Source organism: Carassius carassius, chromosome 42, assembly GCF_963082965.1.
Source record: "Carassius carassius chromosome 42, fCarCar2.1, whole genome shotgun sequence".
Taxonomy (NCBI): domain Eukaryota; kingdom Metazoa; phylum Chordata; class Actinopteri; order Cypriniformes; family Cyprinidae; genus Carassius; species Carassius carassius.
The window spans coordinates 25056817-25063613 of NC_081796.1; positions in this window are offsets into that span (position 1 = coordinate 25056817).

Here is a 6797-nt window from a genome sequence, read left to right on the forward strand (position 1 = left end):
GCTCTTCAAAGGATCTTCATCAATAGTTTTGGGTTACAGACGTGTACGGGTGACAGTAAAACACTGAATATCCCCATCATTTGAGTGTCCAGGTCCAGTATTTTCGTCTGCTGTTGTAAGTTTTCAGGTCTTTGATATAAAGGTAATATTCGTTTAGCATTTAGGTTATTAAAAATGCTAAGAAAAAAGTGCAGTTTGCCACTTGCAAATGCTCAAATGATCCAAATGGAACAGCTGGAGAGACACCGGTGATGAAGTTTGACAGTGAGGTTTGCAGATGTCAGACTCTTTTGCACCCTTGTGTTCTGCCTGTTATTCGTTCATTTGGTCTCTTGTGCGAGTGACTGACTCTATTGTCATCAATACATTGTAAATCAGTTGTTTTTGGAGGGAAAGCGATAGCACATCTGTGACACACACACACTGCGCCCTCAGGGTCAAACCCCTGTCTGGCCAGACTCAACAGTGTGTGTGTGTGAGTGTGTTTTGTGTTTCTGACTCGACAAAAATTTCCCTCCAAAATTTCTTTTCTCATTCATCAGCCTCTCCGCCTCAGGGGCTAAACACACACTTTAGACAGCGGTGTGTGTGTGTGTGTGTGTGTGTGTGTTTAGCCCCACAGAAGCTCACCGCTGCAGACCCACCGGGGGAGAGATGCCTCCTCCACTCGTCCTTAAAACACCACTGAAAAGATTGCAAACTGAAGGAGACTCCCTTTTGTCACATTTACAATGTACAAGAGTGGAAACTCAATTGACTCGACTACAAACAGCTGATACACAAATAAATCAGGAAACCTTGGTTTAAATGATGTCCTGTGCAGGTCTGGATGTGGTCTCAAAGTCTAAATGTATTAGAAATTTGGATTTTATCATAAACATTGTCCAACTTAATCATCTCCATCACAAATAATTAACTTTTTTGACCCACTAACACTACTAACACTACACTACTAAAAGTTTTAATGATTATATGCAGAGTTAATATTAGAATATACATGTGCTTTGTACTTTTTAAAATTAATTTGTCATTTCACAGAATCAAGGTGATTAAAAATAATGAAAAACCTAAAATAGACATTACTCTAAAACAAAGGGATGTTGCTTGTCAACTACTTATTTATACACTTATCACTCTGGAATGGTCTTGCCACTTGTGAATGTGATTATTGGCTCTCAAGGTTTAGCTTTAGAAAATTAGGTTTTCCTAATTATTTGAAGTATTCTTCTTAATGATCTGTGTGAAGTTGCATTAACCCTCTGAAGAAATGCCTGTGTGATTGGGTATTATGATCTCTACTGGTTATTTGTTACAGAAGAGTCTTTAGTTCGTGATGTTTCATTCCTAAGGTTCTTCAGATCAGCATCTGGCTTCTTCTTTACAGCACTAAAAGTAGATGTTCTCAAGAACCTGAGAATAAAAGACTATGAAACATCTTTGAGTGCATCATTTAACTTTCTTTCTCTGTCTCTCTCTCTCTCTGTGTGTGTGTGTGTGTGTGTTGGAGGTGGGCTCATGTTTTAGAGGGAATTCCCCTCACTCATTATAGTAAATGAATCCCACCATCTTTGTATGCATGTCTGTGTTTTAATTCTAATTTCTAAGTTGCAATGATTTGATTGCATGCAAACTTGCATGTTTGAGGACATTTGGAAAATATATATATTTTTTATGCCACAGATTTAAAATGACAATTGCAACTTTTTATTCCACAGTTCTGACTTTTTTTCCCCTTACAATTGCGTCGTTTCTCACAACTTTTCCTCTCAGAATTGTGAATTGCAATTTTTGATCTTATCACATGTCTATGTCTTGCAATTCTGAGAATTATGTGAAAGAAATTTAGTTGTCAGATCTAAACTTTTTTTTTTTAATTGTGAGAAGAATGTCTCTTATTGTTTTATTCAGTCACAGAAACACGTTTACATAGATAAATCATGTTTCATAATTCATTTTAATTTAAATTTTTTAATTTTTTAACTAACCCTAAATTATCAGCACTAATAAAAGGACTGATGTCTTAGACAGCTTCTCTAATACAGCAGTGTGAATGCTTGAGCGGCGTGACGGAAAGCTTCTCCCCAGGGCAGGGAGTTTTTATACACCTCCTTAAACAGGAAACATTAATTAGAGGGTGTGTGTGACCTTTGACCCTGCAGCTGAGGGCAAGAGTGACCCCTCGCTAGTACAGGAAGGATAAAGCCTTGCCTGAACGCGCACACAAACTCACATGACTGATGCATGCGAACACGCCGTCCTTCAGTGAATTAACACTTGATTTGTTGAAACACTCTGATACTTCTGAGTGAGTGCCAATGAATGAGGCGTTTGTCACATTCTGTCATGCTGCCAAAGCACAAACACAGTGTAATTGTGGGACGTTGCGGGCTTTTGTGTGTCCTGCTCAGTGAAGTGGCACCTCTTGTTCAGATTAGCAGGATTACCTGAAACTGTGCCAACCGGACAGAAACAGACTTCTCTTTTCCCTTCCTCCAGGTTTCAAGGAAACAGTCTGTGTGCACAAGTTCAAAAATATGAATGCAGCAGGGTTGCGGATGTTATTGTGTGTGCTTATGCAGATTAGGCACACATCATTGTCCAGTATTGTACTGTCAGCAATTTATTATAATTGTAACATACATATTTACATACACTGCACACTGACTAAAATTCAGAAAGTGAAAAAGCATAATAGGAGCCCTTTAGAAACATCGCTGCTTCTTCGGAATGGTATGAAACTTGACTTTTATGGCAGTCACTTTATGTGACAAAAAAAAAAGAAAAAAAAGAAAAGTGGACTTGATTTGAAAAAACTAAATGGTTGTAAAAAAATAGATAAAAAAACAGACCATGGAAAGGGTTACACTCTAAAACAGGGGTGTGCAAACTTTTACATAATTTACTTAAAAGTAAAAAAAGTTACATTTCAGATGTTTGGTCACTTTTGAACAATACCAGAGGGTTTAAAAAGCTTATTTTCCAAGTCATTTTATGCACAATATAGATTTGAATGTTTTTCACTTATCCCTGAGCCAGATTGTCTGTCATAAAATGACAATCTAGAGTCCAGCAGCTGGGTTCTGGAAGTGAAAATCCCATTCGCTTTATCCACAGAGGAATTCAATTTGAATTGCATTGAACTTTTTAGCCTTTCACTGCAGAGGATCCACTGGTTAGCAAGTGATGTAATGCTAAATGTTTCTGCTCTGAAAGACACAAACTCATCTTAGGTGGCTTGAGAGGGTGAATATATTTTTAGTTTTGGGTGAAATAGTCTTGCAGTGTTATTTTATAAATACAAGTTCACATGGTCTCTGGTATAATCTGTAAATTAGCTCATAAAAACTGCAATGAAGTTTTTTTAATGAGGTTCAGGATGTCGTTGATTCAAGGACTTGAGTAGCAGGATCAGGTGTGTTTAATTAAAGATGAAGCTTAATTCTGCAGGGCTGTGGCACTCCAAACGTAAAGGTTTATTTGAGTATGAGCAAATGTTGGACCGCTTCACTGTCTGTCCACTAGAGGACGCGATTGAGCCTCACATTCACCAGCTGCAATTATGATTCATATTTACCTCACTTTACCCTGAATGAAGGTTGTGAGGGCTAATTATTCATAACATGGGCTGTTACAATATAATCAAACATTAAAATATTCCAGAGGCGGATAAACAGCCTGTTGAAATCCTATGGTTGAAATATTATTGTGCCATGTATTTACACGTTCACTGTTAATACCGTTAACATCACTTTATATATTTATGGCTGTAGTTGTATTTTATCCACGTTTTATTTCATTTAACTTTATGATTATGTCGTCAGCTAGGTCCTTCGAAGCCAAATTGTGTTGGTCTCTAACTATTTTATTAAATCGGTGGACGCTTGTTATTGAAGAAACGTATTCATAAAGAGTTTTTTTAAAATAGATATATTCAGCAATAATATTGTAATTCGGTTTATGTTATATTAATTTAATCCCACAAAAGAAAACACTGAACACAATAGAAGTAGATTTTATTGTTGTTTGGTAATTTATTTATATTAAATGTTTTTTTTTAATAACAGTTTTAACTTTTTTTTTTTTTAAGTCTGTCACTTTTAAATTACTTATTATTATTATTATTCCATCCAGTGTTTGTTATTCTGTTAAGAAATTTGAAATGCTTCTAACCATTTATTGGCAATTGTCAGTCATTTTAGTTGTTTTACATTTGCTGGATTTAACAAAATTATTGTTCAGAGGTTTAAATGTGTATGTTTAAGTAACTGAGACTTTAATCTGCACTGACTTTATTAAAGAAATCTTCTCTGACAGTAGAATTATAATAATCATATCTGTGGTGAGCAGCTGCATTTTGACACCTGTGTTTGTGGCAGGTGACCTTTCTGCACGTCAGGAGCAATACTGTACACCTGTAACCACTGTATCACCACTTTACCCTGTAGTCCTCCTAACCTAACCTCTTTCACATAATCTGTCCAGATGTATTTAATGTGTGTATTATGCAGTCATACTCTATACTGCATTTCAGCTAAATCTTTTTCTCCACCAGAAGCAAAGCTAGTAACATGAGCGCTAATATAGTTTGATGACTTCACTGCAGGGTGTTTTATACTTCTTAAATGAACACAAGATTCACAATAATGTGAGACTAGCAGTATCTTCCTTGTGAAACAATCTCTTTAGAGTGTCTTATTTGAAATGTTGAATATTTAAGTGAATAAATGCAAAATAAATGAAACGTGACAAATATGTCAGAAAATTCAATTCATATATTACAAACAAATTAAATACAGTTGTATAAGTACCCTTAAAAAAAATCAGTGTTTTAATCATCCTGTAACTGGATTCATTATGTACGATTTCAAATTAATGATAATTCACTAAATGTGTCTCAGCATGTATTTTGTCCTTCATATTTTTTTTATGGTATAAGGTGCTTCATTTTGATCTGTTTTTGTTTCTTCATGTCTGTATCATCTTTAATGCAGTTCATTTAGTAAATCGTATAGTGTTTTAATATAGTGTTATATCGTATTCCACAGAATAAAGACGAGGACACGAGGATGAGTGCTTCCACTCTCTGGAGAGTCATGCCGTCATGTGTGGATCCTCCCTCCTCACAGCATCAGAGAATCATCCATCTTCAGTGGGGTAAGATGTGTCAGCGTGGAAACCCTCTTAATCTGCTCAGTTTCATCCATGCAGCTAACTGAGAGTTGCACGTGAGAAAAAGTACTGATAGGCCTATTTTGCATGAAATGGCATTTTTTACATGGCAGGTAAGATAATTTTTTCTCATTTATATGAATATTTTTATTTAAAATGCATATAGTATTCCCCAGTGATTTAACGATATCCACCTTATTTTGCAATGTGGAAGAGATATCCGATCCACACAGCAAAAAAAGAAAAAAAAAAAAATATATATATATATATATGTGTGTGTGTGTATATATAAAAATTCTACTTTATGTTTCAAAATATTTTATAGAAATATACCAATACCATTCCAATAATTTTTGGGGCCTTTTTTTTTTTTTACTAAATATGTTTTAAAAATATGTATATATATTTTCAAATGCATTTAAAAATATATTTTGCCCTCCATATATTTCAATCCAACAAAATATGTTAACATATGTCCCATTTCAAGAAAAACTTTATTTGTTTTCTGGTGAACATATAACACATTTGAATAATAATAATAAATCATGATCAAAGCCTAAATGTACGTTATTTTAGATTGGATATGTATTTTCTTGTCACTAAAATATATATATATATATATGTGTATTTATATTGTCCCTGAAACTAAATATATTTTTAATTTCCAAGAATATATTTCATTAATCTTCACTTTTTACAACATATATTTAGCATTTAATTAAAATATATTTTGGGCAGAAAAAAAGTGATGTGCATATGTCAACAGAAGTCTTACATATATTCAGTTTATGTTACTAATAAGGCGAATAGCAATTTTTTTAGGTTATTTAGAACTTATATTAGCGTTGAGAAGGCAATACATAAATTGCTGAGATCAGTCTTTTGAATTCTTTTTTTTTAAAAGTTCATCTCTATGACGCCATCTAGCTTCTCATATTTACAGGCCTCTTTAACTTTATGCTTAAACAAAAATGCTGACAAACTCTTGAAAACACAGAGTAAAGGCTGAGATGTTCATTTAATACTGGCTAATAAATGACCGACTGTCAAACAGTGAAATCTAAACTAACCTAATTCTGTAGCTAATGGGTTATAAATGGAAATCACATCTTGGTAACATCTCAATCATGTTCCAACATGTCATTATTTAAACCCTGGCGACAGACGTACAGATTGAGTTCATGATGTGACTGTGAATGAACAAAGGCTGTTTTAGTTTTGCCCTTTTGTGTCCTGTATGTAAAATACTGACATTATAAAATGTGTTACTATATAATTTCAATTCATTAACAGTCAGAAACACACTGGCTTGTTGCGTAAATCGTTTGCTGCACTTTGTTATAGCCACTTCATTATTTACCTAATAAATCAGAAGTCTTGCACATTCAAAGAAAATATATTTTTGAATGAGTTGCATGTAATTCATCGCTGGTGTGGTGCTGCTCTCTTGTGGCCATATGGAGGAAGTGCAGCAGAAACTCGCATGAACAAATCATTTATTACATGGTTTTTAAGTACATACAAACTGTTTCTTCTACATTTAAATGTTCTTAGCAATCTTCTGAGCATGTTAAGAACAATGCAAGCTGATATAAGTAGGCCACGGTACTGCAAAAAAATTTATCAAT